We start from the raw sequence: 15,998 nt of genomic DNA on the forward strand, positions 1-15,998 counted from the left end.
TTGCTGCAAGGTGTACACAGAAAAAGGATTACAAGTAAGGCAGCAAGCACAAAAATAGAAGAGAAGATGATAAGAGAGATTACAAAGACAAAGGCAAGAAGTGCTATATCGTTGAAGAGGATTTCGATGATAATGATGATGAAGTTGTTTATGTGGCTATGAAGGACCAGTATGATGAAGAAGAGTCTACAACACTAGTAACATGTATGAACAAGAATGACAGATGGATCATAGATAGTGGGTGCTCACACCACATGACAAGAGACAAAAGTAAGTTTGTTGACTTTACTCAGTATGATGGAAATAGTGTTAGATTTGGAAATGATGCTCCATGTCAAATCAAAGGAAAAGGCTCCATTAAGCTTACAGAGAAAATATCATGTGATAATGCATACTATGTTGAAGGACTAAACTACAATTTGTTGAGTGTCTCACAGTTAGGCAATGTAAGGTGCAAAGTAGAATTTGGAAACAAAACTGCAAAAATCTATGATATTGATGGTAAATTGATAGGAAAAGGAGATCAAACAAGAAGTAATATATTTTATCTTGATATGAAAAATGCTTCTTGTTTTGTTGCAAAATTTAATGATGTGTGGTTATGGCATAGAAGGCTGTGTCATGTTAACTTTGAAAATTTGGTCAATATCAGTAAAATGAAGAAAGTCAGAGGTTTACCTAAACTAAAGAAGCCTGATAACATCATGTGCAAACAATATCAGCTAGGAAACATGACTAAATCAAGTTTCAAGAGTAAAAACTATACATCTAAAGAAGTACTTGAGTTAGTCCATATTGATTGATGTGGTCCAATAGAAGTACAAAGCTACAAAAGAGATAAATATATAATGTTGTTTGTTGATGACTATTCCAGGATGATGACTATTATGTTCTTAAAGCAAAAATATGATGCTTTTCAAATGTTTAAGTGGTATGTGGCTAGAGTTGAAAAGGAAACATGAAAGAGTTTGAAATGCCTGAGATCAGACAGAGGTGGAGAATTCACATCAAATGAATTTGAGACATTTTGCAATTAACATAATCAGATTTCCACAATCCATTAGTATGTGAGCAATGTTTCTGGATTAGATTGTGTGAGTTTTTTTAGCATCAACGTTTCGGATCATACTACATGATCCATCATCAGGACAAGAGAACATCAGAATATGGATCATGTCCTGATGTTCCATATTCTGATGTTCTCTTGTCCTGATGATGGATCATGTAGTATGATCCGAAACGTTGATGCTAAAAAAACTCACACAATCTAATCCAGAAACATTGCTCACATACATTTTGCAATGACAAAGGAATCAAGAGACAAACATCAGCTCCTAGAACTCCTCCACAAAATGGAATTGCGAAGAGAAGGAATAGATCTGTGATTGACTGTGCCAGAACATTGATGATGGAAAAGACTGTTGCTCTGAAATATTGAAGAGAAGTTGTAAGTGTGGCTGTTCATACACTAAACCAAGTACAAGTCAAGAAAGGTACAAATGCAACTCCTTTTGAATTATGGTATGGTCACTCACCCAATGTAAAGCATTTCAAAGTATTTGGTTGCAAATTCTTTATCCTTAAAGATACTAGAAATGGAAAATTTGATGCAAAAAGTGATGAAGGCATATTTCTTGGTTACTCCACTAGAAGTAAAGCATATAAGTGTTTAAATACTAACACTGACAAAATTGTGGAAAGTAAAAATGTAAACTTTGATGAGCATATAGAAGTCCAAGTTGAAGAACCAAAGAGAATGGATGAATACAAAACCTTTGTGTATTCTTATGAAGGAATTCCTGTTGAAAAGGATGCTATGAATCAAATTGGGATTCAACAACAAGTTTCAGTTTTAGCTGAGTCACAACTAGTGATTGCTGAGTTGCATTCAGAAGCCAAGTTGCAGAATGAAGAAAATCCACATTCTGACTCTGAAGTCAATACACATGAAAGAGATGTAGAATTACCTGACAATGAAGTGCATAGTGACCCTGAATCTGAAAGATCAAACATGGAAACAAGGATAGAACCAAGATTATCCAAATATGTGAAGAGACATCACCCTACTGAATAGATAATTGGTGACAAAGATGCAAGACCAATGACAAGGAATAGACTAAGAAATGAATCATGTCTGTTAAGCAAATTTGAACCTAAGATAGTGTATGATGCATTGCAAGATGGTGACTAGTACAAAGCTATGGAAGAAGAGATTGACCAAATAAAGAAGAACAAATCCATGAGTTTTGTTCCCAGACCAGCTAACAAGAATGTGGTTGGCACCAAGTGGGTATTTAGAAACAAGCTAGATGAGAATGGTGAGATTACTAGAAACAAAGCCAGACTAGTATATAAGGGTTATGCTCAAGAAGAAGGATTAGACTACGGGGAAACATTTGCCTCTGTTGCAAGAATGGAAGGTGTAAGAACTTTACTTGCATATGTTGCATATAAAGGTTTTAAAGTCTATCAGATGGATGTAAAGTTTGCTTTTTTGAATGGTATATTGGAAGAGGAAGTCTATATTGAACAACCAGAGGGATTTGTTGATGAGAACAATAGAGATATGGTTTGTAAACTACATAAAGCACTCTATGGTTTGAAACAAGCACCTAGAGCATGGTATGAAAGACTTCACAAATATCTTGTCAAGATAGGATTTGAGAAAATAGTTGACAACATCAATCTATATACCAAGGAAAAGAAAGGTAAAGATGTTTTGATATCTGAGATCTTTGTTGATGATATAATATTTGGAGGAAAAGATGCTCTATTTAAAGATTTTGCTGATTAGATGAAACATGAATTTGAGATGTCAATGTTTGGAGAGATCAATTTTTTTTTTGGATTGCAAGTACATTCATTAAAACATGGTATATTTGTAACCCAATCAAAATATATCAAGGAAATACTCAAAAAATTTGGTTTAGATGAATCAAAACTAGTAAGTACACCAATGGCAACAAGACATAAGTTATCTAAGAATGATGATTTAGCTGAAGTAAATCAAAAAATGTATAGATCCATGATTGGAAAGATACAATATGTTGTACACAATAGACTAGATATTGCTTTATCTGTTGGAATAGTGGCAAGATTTTCTACAAACCCAAGAAAAAATCATCTTATGGCTATCAAGAGAATAATGAGGTATCTAAAAGGTACAGAAGATTTTGGTTTGTACTACAAAAGGATTGAAAAATTTGATTTAAAGGCCTACACTGATGCAGATTTGGGAGGTAACATAGATGATAGAAAAAGCACCAGTGGAGGAGCACTTTTCTTAGGAAAAAGATTAGTCGCTTGGACTAGTAAAAAGAAAAGTTGTACATCACAGTCCACAACAGAAGCTGAGTATGTTGCTACTACTATAAATTGTACAAATATTGTGTGGATCAAGCATCTATTGAAAGGAATGAAGGAAGAAATAACTGAACTTGTGATACTTTATTGTGATAACACAAGTGCTATCAACATATCAAAGAACCCTATGATGCATGCCAAAACAAAGCATATTGCAATCAAGTATCACTATGTAAGAGAATTGGTGGAAGACAAGCAAGTGAAGATGTAATATATCAATACAAAAGAATAAACTATTGACATCTTCACAAAACCATTACCTAAAGATGCATTTGAATATCTTAGAGGTAAGTTCAGGGTGATACTCCTAACCAAGGCCTCTTAAGTAACAACAAGACTACCCTGCATCAAGTAAGTTGATTGATCAGATGATATAAGTTGATGCAGAGGATACTTACTTTAGGTTTAGCTTGAAGTAATCAAAGTACTAACATTCCAAACAAGTCACAAGCAAGATGGCAGAGGGAGATATTGGAAGTTCTTGTAAAAGCTACAGTTGCATGATAAGATGCTGAAATAATATGTCTTTGGCATTATTGTCAAAGAGGGAGAAATAGTAGAAACTAATCGAAACAAAGAAAGAGGGAGAAAGTGGAAAGAAGAGGGAACTGATTATAGAGGGAGAAAATAGTTACAATTGGTCAAATTTGAAAAGAACAACCGAAGAGACTCAGTTTAGGAGACTCAACAAAAGACAGTTCAGAAGGAATAAGATCAAAGGGAAATACAAAAGTCAACAAGTTTTCTTTTTGGAATTTGACTTACTATTTTAGCCTAGTCAAAATTTTGTTAACTTGGTTGATCAGTCAGTTTTGGTTTGGTTGATCAGTTTGGTTTGCCATCAATGCTAAAGAGGGAGATTGTTGTAATTTGATTGAAATAGATCATTGTATGAAAGATATTCTTGCTACAGAATGTGTTCAATCATTATTTTGTCATTGATGTCAAACCTACTATTTGCTGGAATGGCAATTGCTTATCAGATCCAAGCACTATCACTTAGTTGATTGATGAGGAATCAATAAGATGTAACAAAAGCACCTAAGGGAAAGGTTGAGCTATGGTTTTGGAATGAAGTGCAAAGATCAGTTAAGACAATGATAAAGTTATGCATTGACAATATACTTAAAAATCAAGTGCTGAGTAAAGATCAAGTGCCGAGTTGTGTTCATGTGCCGAGCATCATAAAGTCAAAAGTGTCGAGTTGCTGCATTATTTTTAAAAGTCAAAGATTCGCCATATCTGAGCTAACATGGTTGTTATCTAGAATTTTGTGAACTAGATAGAAGATAAGAATGATGAGCTGGTGGTACATAACACTATGTAACATTTTTTTGGCAAATACAACTGGATTCTAGATGAACGTTCTAGATAAAAGCAATATATGGGACAGATACATTATATCCTGATTAATCTATTGAAACCCTAAAGTTGGAGAGGGAGAATCAAGTAGGAAAAGTATTCCAAATTTCTATTTAAGGAGTCATAAGGTCATGAAGCAAAAGAGTTGGTCAAGTATGAAAGCATGAAGTGCTGAAGAAGGTGCTAAGGAGGAAGAGAGCACAAAAAAATTGTTTCGATAGATGACCACATAAATGATTGCATTGGTATGATGAGCAAGAAGACTCAAGAAGACAAAGCTTGAAAGTAAGACAAGTTGTCAGAGCCGCAATGATTGAAGCCAAGCAAAGGATTGAACTAAAGTGTGATATGAAATCTACAAGATATGTTGTGAGTTGTATTAGATCAAAAGCTCTTATTGTTACTCTCTAGAAATTGTAACAGTTAGTATAAATCCTATGGGCTTAGGGTTGTTTAATAGCCATGTTGTAAATCCTTTAATAGGGTGAAATTCCAAGTGAATTTTCCAAAGTCCTTTGACCAAGCCCATTCCTAATAGTATGGTGAAATCCTCTAACAAGGTCACATTTAACAGTGTGTTGTAAGCCTTTAATAGGGCATCACTTCAGAAGAGTGAGAATTGAGTAGCATGTTACTGGTGGTTTTTCCCAAATTGGGTTTCCACATAAATCAGTGTGTCATGTGTTGATCTTGCATGTTTTATTCCTGCATGTTGATTTGTTGTAACTTGCTAAGATGGTTGTTTTAAGGTTGGATGGATGAATAATTTACTGGGTTCACTATAATTAGTGAAAAAGTATTATTGGGGCATTTAGACCTTGGATAACTAATTCACCCCCCCCTCTCAATTATTCTAAAACATTTCCAACACAATCATTGAGACATGTCACCACATGATGCCCATTTTGACCAAATTTGCCGATTCTTCTATGTTTGTCACCTATTTTTCAATCTACTTTCAGTAGCTCAAGTACATAAATATTTTATTTAGAAACTTCATTTATCTTTACAACACATGCTCACCGATTAATCAAATAGGTTGTGATTTAACCACAACATCTATAAGTTATGTTACAATTACTCTGATTACAGGTCCATTTAACTCTTCATAGATCTGATAAAAAAATTAAATCACTTATTTCTAGGTTTCACTAAGTGTTCTAGAAGATGCATTGTTATCCTTCAACTGATCATAACTTGCTCAAACTTTTAGATTAAGAGTAGTAATCATATATTTGACTATAAAAGACACTCCTAAGTCTTCCATAAGGATAAGAACCACTAACACTTGTTGCAACACCTTATTTGCCATATTTGTAGTCTATAACCTACTAGTAATACTAGGTCAATACTTGACATTAAGGACAACACAATAAATGATCATCATCTAGAGCATGACAACTACAATCATCTATGATACAGAGTGGGCAACAAGAAGAGGAATAAACACCAAAAAAACTTTGTATCTCCAATAGGCTAAATTGAAAAGTACCAAGCATGCTCAATAACTATAGAAGGGTTAATAGAACATTCCCAATATTTCATAGATATATTAGGGTCACCAACATTTTCTAGGGCAGCCATTATAGTTGTCAACAAATTTGAATTGAGGGAATATTTCCCTAAAACTAGGCCTTTTGGAAAAAAAAAACAAGTTCAAACTTCGTTAAGGGTTAGGAAATTGGCTTTAACAGACCTCTTTGGTCTTAACAACTAAAAATCTATCCAAATTTATGTTAGAGAATTGGGGGGCTAATCAATTATCCTTACATCCTTAAACACTTTTCTAGAAACTTAACACTTTAAACTTTCAATCAACTATCTTGATAAGTAGATCATACTTCATAGCTATAACTAATTCAAACTTTGGAGTAAACTATTAACTTCATATATTGAGTATCATTGTAAACTTCATATATATAATGACTTGTAACAATAAACGTTAAACATGAAAAAAATCAACATCCACATATTTTGACACAACTATTTTTAACATGGGAACCCTACTAAGGGAAAACCCACTAGGGACTAGTAACCCAAATTTTTTTAGACTACTAAAGTGAGCTTGATTAGGAGCCAACCTTGTTCAAGGTTACATACACATGATTAATGTGACCTAGTTAGAGGATTTACACCAAAGATCATCTAGACCTTATCACTCCACAATATTAGTGGCCTACTTTAAAGGACTTATAAACATTCAACTGAATGTCGCCCTAAAAAAGGATTTACAAATAAGACTGTTAAGTCCATTTGGTTTAGAGATTTTATTCTACAATGATTAGAGAGTAATAGTGAAGTGATTTGAGAATAATGCAACTACCTTTGTTGTTTTAAATCTCCATTTTTCTCATTTCCTCACCTCTATTATTTTTCTTTCCCCCTTCTGGTTGATCCACTCACATACACATCAACATCACACTTTAATTACTAGATCTCACAATGTTTCTTTTCTTGGTGATCCATTTGGCTATCAACTTCAACTCCAACTTGATCAACAAAAATGAACATCTTGTTCATCCCTTCAATAGAGAAATATTTCCACTTCACCAGTTTCTCCAACTTTTTGTCACTTAATCATAATCATCTGATCTTCATCACACTTTGATTCATTGAATCTAGACAATCGATAATCACACTTTTGCCTTGAACTTTGAGTGTCATTCCAAATCATTAAATCTCCTTGATTAAATCTTCATTGAATTTATCCAAATGTATATCTCAAAAAAAACTTTATCCTTATCTTTGAAACTTCTCAATCAATCCATATTTCCATCAAATGTCAACCTTCAATTGAATCTTCTAGAAAACTATTCTTCTTTTCCTTGCTTGGTTAATACTACACTCGCTCAGTCAATACTAAGCTTGGTTAACACTATTCTTGGTTAGTTAATACTACTCATTGTTCACTTCCTTATTATGTGTTGAGTTACCATTGAGTTCTTCATTCACTGACCTCATTGACTAGCTTGACATAACTTACCATTTCTTTGTCTTCTTACTTCATGACTTCATAACATGCTTATACATGATCTCAACACTTAACCAAATCATGTAAAACAATCAAACCAACATTATACTATTAAAGGATAACTCATCAAGTTCCCATTAAAATCCATATACTTATCAACACTTTCTTCATCATTATAATTTCTTCAAATCCTCTTCATCAATCAAATCCTCTTCATAAATCAAATGATATGTCACTCTACTAAATTAGCATACCATCTTACCCATTTAGGCTTGACATCAATGACAACATAAGAACTAGTATGATTATTTCACATACATTATCTCCTTTATATTCAATATTATTAGTTGGGGCTAATAATCTACCCCTTTGGCATTGGTGACAACACAATATTACACATTATTACATTATGAGACATTCCATCTAATACCAACATAAACATCTTCAACTTTGACTTCATCAGGTTCTCTTCTCTTTGCCAAGTTCTCTTCTAGGTGTGAAACTACACCCCCTTAGGATATACTTTACTATTCAACAACTTTTAGCATCTCTTTCTCTGGCTTCATCATCATCTTCTCTTTACCAATTCTTCACATGCTCCCCCTTTGACCATTCTTTACATCACTCTTTCAAAACTCTCCTTCTTTGTTGCTTCTTGTTTCATCTCAAATTTCTCCCTTTAAAGATTCTCTCACATAGACAATCATCTCCCCCTTCAACAAAAATGACAAAGGTAACTATAAGTTTAATTTAGAAACTTATAAAACCTTGTAGCTATACGTTGCACCTTGCATGTATTGATTACATTTTTTGCATTCTAAACATTTATACAACTCTAGAACATCTCCTAAATAGTGAGTTCCTACATCAACTCCATAAATATATTTTGATCAACCATGAATTGATGCAATCTTGCATCTTCACTTAGTGAATGAGATAGGGGAAGGGCCCCTAATTTAACTCATAGATACTTAAAAGCATCCTTAGCCATGACTTGATGAATATATCTTCTATCTGCTTGTTGGACTTCACATGCTCTAGTCTAACTTATTTTTCTCAAACTTGCTCCCTCAAGTAGTGATACTTGATAGATATGTACTTTAGTTTTGTATGCATTACTAGATTCTTTGATATGTTAATAAAATGATTAGTGTCACAATAGATAGTTACAAGTTTCATGACTTCCTCTTCAATACCTTCCAATAGTTGTTTGATCCATGCAATACTTGAACAATTGATTGTAGTACCACATAATCAACTTCAATAGTAGATTATGAGATGCAACTCTACTTCTTTCTTATCCATGTTAGAAATATCTCTCCCAAAAATAAACCTCCTCTACTAGTACTCTTTTTGTCATCAAGATTTCTTTCCCAATCAACATTATTGTGGACTCTTAGCTCAAGATCTCCATCTTTCTTGTACTATGATCCGTAATCTTTAGTTCCTTTAAGATATCTAAAGATTCTTTTCACTATAGTCATATGCGTCTCTTTTGGATTGACTAAAAATATTTCCACTATTCCAAATGCATGTGCAATATCAAGTCTTCTATGAACTATGTAGTGCAACTTTTGAATCATAGATTTGTATAGTGTCTCATTCACCTTTGTTAAGTTTTCTTCCTCAGAAAATTTATGTCTAGTGACCATAAGGGTGCCTACTGGTCTTGACTCAATAGGAAACTCTTCTTCATCATCCTTCTTAGGGTTTTCCTCTTCATCTCCATTCCCTTCTCCTCTAATAAACATCGTCTCCACTTCCTTCATTTGGTCCTTCAATTTTTCCAACTCCTCTCTATGACATTTGTTATTTTCCTCTTGTTCTTGTAATTTCTTTTCAATTTATGCATTGGTTACCATGATGGATATCTCTCCTTCTATTTCTTGAAATAACATAAACCCTACTTTCTCCTACTCCCAAAGATCAATTTTCTCTTATACTACTTGATGCAAAGTGGGTAGCATGAAGAGGGATAAACACCAAAAACACTTCCTATCTCTAATAGGCTAACTTTAAAAGTAGAAATTATACTCAATAACTCTAGAAGGATCAATGGAACATTCCCAATACCTAAGAAACACATTAGGGTCAAAAACATCTTCTGTGGAAACCATTACATTTAGAAACAAATTTGAGTTTAGGGAACATTTCTTTAAAACTAGGCTTTATCGAAAACATAATTTCAAACTTTGGTTAAGGGTTAGGAAACTAAAATCAACATATATTTTTATTGCTATGGACTAAAAATCCATCAAAGTTTCAAATACCAAAGTTCAATTCCCAAAATTGTTCTTTTTTCCCTAATGAGCATGCTTAATTACAATTAAGTCTATCATGATAGTTTTTGAGATGTAATAAAAATTCCTCCTAAAAAAACCCATAAACAAATAAAATTTCCTAATATAAATTTTTAAAGTCTATCCCATGTGAAAGTGTTGGTTCCTAAATCCACAATAATACCAATAAACTGATATTATGACCATAAGCCTAATAAGGCTGAGTAGGTCTAGCTTACAAGGAAACTATGTATAGTGTTGTCCTGACTCCATAAATGATCCAAAAAATCTCTATTGTCTTCATAAACACCAAATCCACCATTAAATTGACTTTTTAAATCTCCTAACCCTCACAGTACATCGAATTTCATCAATTCTCTATTGAACACATACATAATGCTCAAGTAGGGCTTGGTGGTAAAAACCCTTAACAACACTCTTTGAGCCTCAAATCTAGAATCATAAAATATAACTCCCATACTTACTTCAACCCAATTTATGTGATATTCCAATGGTGGTAAAGCTAGCTAGAAAACCATTTGGTTGAATCCTTGATTTTTGCAAGGGTTTGGTGCAACCTTCAAAAAATCAATGATACCCCCCTCAATAATAATCCTTATTCAATTAAAGCTAAAATACTAGAAACATTATTCAACCATATAAAAAATCATGGAAGAGTAAACCAAACCAAAGAAAATATAAACATGTAGTGATGCACACTCGAAGGGAGATCTACATGTGTCTAAGGAGTCAACTCCTAACTTTGCAACACACCAACATGACTTAGAAAACTATGCCAAAAGAAACAACACACCTTACTAGAAAAAAATGTAGGAAATAGAGACCAAAAAGAATGACACACAACTAAAGACATAGGAATGATAAGGGCTTGTGCACTTAGGATGAAGATCCCAAATAGGTCCTCGAAAAGATGTTAACTACATATGCCTCAAAACTACAAGAAACAATGGCTACTTCACTAACAACAAACTAGTATAGAAAACAATTTTTTTTTGGTTGATGCAAGATTACTCCAAGATCCAAGATTCTCCTACATCAGACACCTAGGGTCAATAAAGAACTGATATCCACATCAAACACTTCTCATATTTTAACCTAGATCATAAAGATCCATCTCACCTTGTGTATTCCATGAAATATCTTCAGTTGGTTTGTCTTTCCACTGAACTAGGTATTCCATGTAGCCTTTTCCTCTAGTACTCTTTCTTACTCTGCTATTCAGAATCTTCTCAATTTTGTCTTTTTTCTTTCTAGGATAATATGGGTTATTATCATTCTCATCATCAAAATCATAGTACTCAAATATATCCTCAATGTTGAATATAGGTGATATATCCATATCTTTTGCTAATTCTATTTCATTGGGATTTCCACTGTCAAACTTCTTCAAAACCTTACAAGATCCAAACTTCTTAATTTTCAAATTATTATAGGTACAAACTAGAAATCTATTCTTATTCAAGTGAATCATAACCTCATCAGCAACTTCAAAATATTTGTGTCCGTTTCTTTTATCAACTCTCTGTTTATACTTCTAATTACTGTCTTTCAAATTCCTTTTAACTTCCTCATGTAAAGTCCTCATAAAAATTTCAAAGTCCTTAGCTTCAACACTCCTTTTTGTCTCAATAGGAAATTCTCTCAACTTTTTGGTTCCTCTAGGATGACATCCAGTAGCAATCTTGAAAGGTTTCCTCTTAGGGCTTCTATTCATAGAATTATTGTATGCAAACTCTTCTTGTGCCAAAACTAAATCCTAATTAGTAGACTTATCTCCAACTAAACATCCCAGTTAATTACCCAAGTTTCTGTTCACTACTTTAGTTTTCTTGTCTATCTAAGGGTGAAATATAGAACTAAACTTCAACTCTTTATTCATCTTTTTCCAAAGTATTCTCCAAAAGTAACCAGTAAACTTAGTATCTCTATATGAAACTATGGTCTTAGGAAAACCATGCAATCTTACCATTTCCTTGCAAAAAATACCAACTACATGCAATGCATTAGAGGTCTTCTTACAAGGTATGAAATGAGCCATCTTTGAAAATCTGTCAACTAGTACTAAAATAGAATCATTACCTCTCTAAGTTCTAGGCAATCCAAGAACAAAATCCATGCTCACATCTTCCTAGGGTCTATCAGGGACATGCAAAGGTTAGTATAGTCCCATATTTTGACTAGTTCCTTTTTCTACTTGACAAATTCTGCAACCTCTAATCATCCTCTTTACATCTTTATAAATTTGTGGCCAAGAGTATCTCACAAAAATAAATTTCATAGTCTTATTAGTTCCAAATTGTCTAGCAAGTCCACCACTACATTTATCCTTCATTATGTTCTCTCTCATAGATCCTTTGGGTATGTATAACTAGATTCCTTTATACAACATATCCTTTTGGATGAAATAGTTAGTCCACTTGTCACTCACTTTATGTTCCTTATAAAATTTCCAAGGTTTTGCAAAATCCAGATTAGTCTCATACAAACACTTCAAGTCATCAAAACCAAAAGCCTCAACTCTCATCCCTATCAACACATTTCTTCTTTAACTCAATGCATCAAATACTTTGTTTAATTGTCCACTTTTATGCTTCAATGAAAAGGAAAAATTCTATAAGATCTCAACCCAATTCATATGTATTTGATTCAACTTATACTGACTTCCCAAATACTACAAAGCTTTATGGTCAATGTATAATACAAAATCCTTAGACATCAAATAATGTCTCCACTTGTTCAAAGATCGAACACTAGAATAGAATTCCTGATCATAAAATGAATATTTTCTCTTAGCATCATTCAATTTATCACCAAAGAAGGCTACTAGTCTTCCTTCTTGACTCAAAACAACTCCAATTGTACTTCCACTAGCATCGCATTCAACTTGGAAAACTTTACTAAAATTAGGCAAGGCAAGTGTAGGAAATTTTGTAATATTTTATTTTAATGTTTCAAAACTGTTTTGTGCTCCATGTGTCCATTTTAAATCCCTTTTATCTCTTCTCATAGTCTCATTCATAGCATTACAAATAGAATTGAATTTTTTGATAAACTTCCTATAAAAACTAGCCAATCCATGAAATGATCTTACCTCTCCAACATTCTTTGGTGTAGGCCAATCAAGAATTAATCTCACCTTTTTAGGATCACTTTTCAAACCATTAGCTAAAATTACAAAATCAAGGTACACAATATCCTCTTTCATAAATGAACATTTCTTTAGGTTAATCAACAGCTTTTCCTCCAATCTCTGCAATACTTGTCTGATATGTTCAAGGTGCTCTTCTTGACTCTTACTCAATATCAAAATGTCATCAAGGTATACAATGAAAAAATTACCCAAGAATATTTTCAAAAATTTATTCATCAACCTCATGAAAGTAATAGGTGCATTAGTTAACCAAAAGGCATAACCAACAATTAATACAATCCTTCATTATTTTTAAAAGGAGTTCTCCATTCATCTCCCTCTCTAATCCTAATATGATGATATCCACTTTTCAAATAAATCTTTGTAAAATACTTTGCTCCACTCAAAATATCCATTATGTCATCCATTCTAGGAAAATGAAATATGTACTTCATTATTATCTTATTTATAGCTCTAGAACTAGTGCACATTCTCTAATATCCATTTTTCATAGGTGCCAAGACAATAGGTACTGCACAAGGACTCAAACTTTCTCTAATCAATAATTTCTCAAGAAATTCCTATACTTGTCTATTCAGCTCAATATTTTGATTAGGTGTTAACCTATGTGCTGATTTATGATGCAGGAGTATATTGGGTTGGCGTGTTATGTAATGCCCTTCCTAGAGATCCTTGGAACAAGGATGAAATACAAGCCAAGATACATTTTTTTTTTGAAACAAGTATGAGTGCACATGACAACATCATACATGGTTCACATAGATTGCAAAAAAAGTCTTAACCACCATCCCAACAACCAACGAATCTCTAAATGCCACTACTTGAATTGACACACACACAATAGGAAATGAAAAACCAAAATGAAAACCACACAAAGAATCTAATATCTATTAGAGCATGAAAAATTAAGTAAACTCAAAGGGTACTAGAATCATCGAAAATCAATCCCCAAAAACTAGTGGAGATGCCCCTTGTTTTTCATGCAAGGACCATAGACTAATAAATTCTCGCATGAGGATGTGTAGCACGCCATGCGAGGAAATACCTTCTGCATGAGGATGTGCATCAAAAGGTGTGAGAAATTTCTTGGTCAAATAGTCAAGACACCCCAAACTAGTGTCATATTTTGCATGAGAAAGTGCCAAAGGCCGTACAAGGAAGCCCAACACACCATGTGAGATCTTGCATTCTCATGCAAGAAAGTACAATTTTGCAAGAGATTCCAAGACATCAAGCCAGTAAACAAAAAGGTAAAAAGCTAAGAATAAAGTTCCTCCACACTGGGGAGTACCAAATCCACATCTCAAGGCAAGGACACTCTAACAATAACTAAAAGATGAAAAGCCAAAATTTGAATCTAATGAGTAAACATAGCAATGAAGGGAAAGTACAGAAGGTAACATCACAGTGAACTAAAATAATATCATAATAAACAAAAATAACATTGCAATAAATAGTACAATTAAACTAAGTACGTGGTTCCTCCCAACCATAATAGCATCATAAGACCATCATGGGCCCTAGCCATCCCCCGTGCATAACATCCCAAGCTACCGATTAAAACATCCAGCAATAGCCACAATGGGATAGTAGATCATCTCTATACATCAATCTCTAGTAGTGTTATAGGGAGCTACACCTCCCAACCATGTAGAACCCGTAGGCCCACTCCCATTGTGCTGATGGAGATAATTATCCAACCAAAAACACACATAAAGTACAGTGTCCATGGCTAACACACACGCTAGGCAGTATGATGATTGAAACCAAGAACATAGACAATGCATAAACTATAGCTCTTAGTTAGACACTCAATGGGCTACTAATTAGGGGCTGACATCATGGAGAGTTGCTTGGAATCGACAAGTCCAAGTTGGTATTGGTAGCTCTCCACTTCCCAATGGAAGGAGCACATCCTGAATCCTTTTTATTATCTTTAAGTTTTATTACCACCCAATGTTTTATTTAGTTATCACTTATTTACAAAGCTTCTGTACATCAACCCTTGGGAAATAGGTGCCAGGCTGTGAAGATAGAAGCCCCCTCCATATGCTCCCCTACCCTACCCATGCTTATCCAGTGACGAGTGCTTGTAGGCATGCAAATTCCCAAACCAACCCCAATGATCATAACTTTTGGAAATACCACAGAAGATCGAGCCTCGCAAGTCACCCAAAAAATGTACGTGTACATACTTGTTTGTGGCACACCACCATCATGAAGATCATAACATAAGGACTAGACGAGAACACAAAGCAGAAAGTCACTCAACCAAAAATAGACTTGAGAGGATGGATGTGGCATGAATCCCAATGTAACATAGAAGTGCAATAAAGGTCCAACCGACATCCAAATGGATGATCTAGGTCCATGACCAAACTCATGCCAAGAAAACTTGAGAAAATAGGGCAACACACAAAATGAGGTAAAAACCCCAAAAAATGGAAAACTTTCGAAATTAAAACCCATTTGGTCTTTGGGTACAAAACCCCCAAAAATCCAATAATATTTGGGTTCAGCTACCATATGCAAAAATGACCAGCATAACGGTGCAAAACCCCAAACTCCCATTCCAAAAATAGGGAAAATGTTCATGCTCAACCGACCAGGTAGAACCAACAAACAAAAGCAAAGGGTAACACTAGTTCTCAACCTCCTAACAAACTGCGACTAGAGACAGAAGCTGAAATGAAGTAGATTCAAGAAAATTGGAAAGCTCTATCTGACAAGAAAAGAGTAGAAACTAAAAATGGCTCAATAAAATCAATTGCCCACTAAATCCGCTGAAAATCACAACAAAAAAAGGTCTAGCCAAGCTAGATCCAATGAGACCAATCTCATGAAAATCCCA

Source organism: Cupressus sempervirens, chromosome 10 (genome assembly GCF_028749045.1).
Source record: "Cupressus sempervirens isolate cs-2001-9-10 chromosome 10, ASM2874904v1, whole genome shotgun sequence".
Classification (NCBI taxonomy): Eukaryota; Viridiplantae; Streptophyta; class Pinopsida; order Cupressales; family Cupressaceae; genus Cupressus; species Cupressus sempervirens.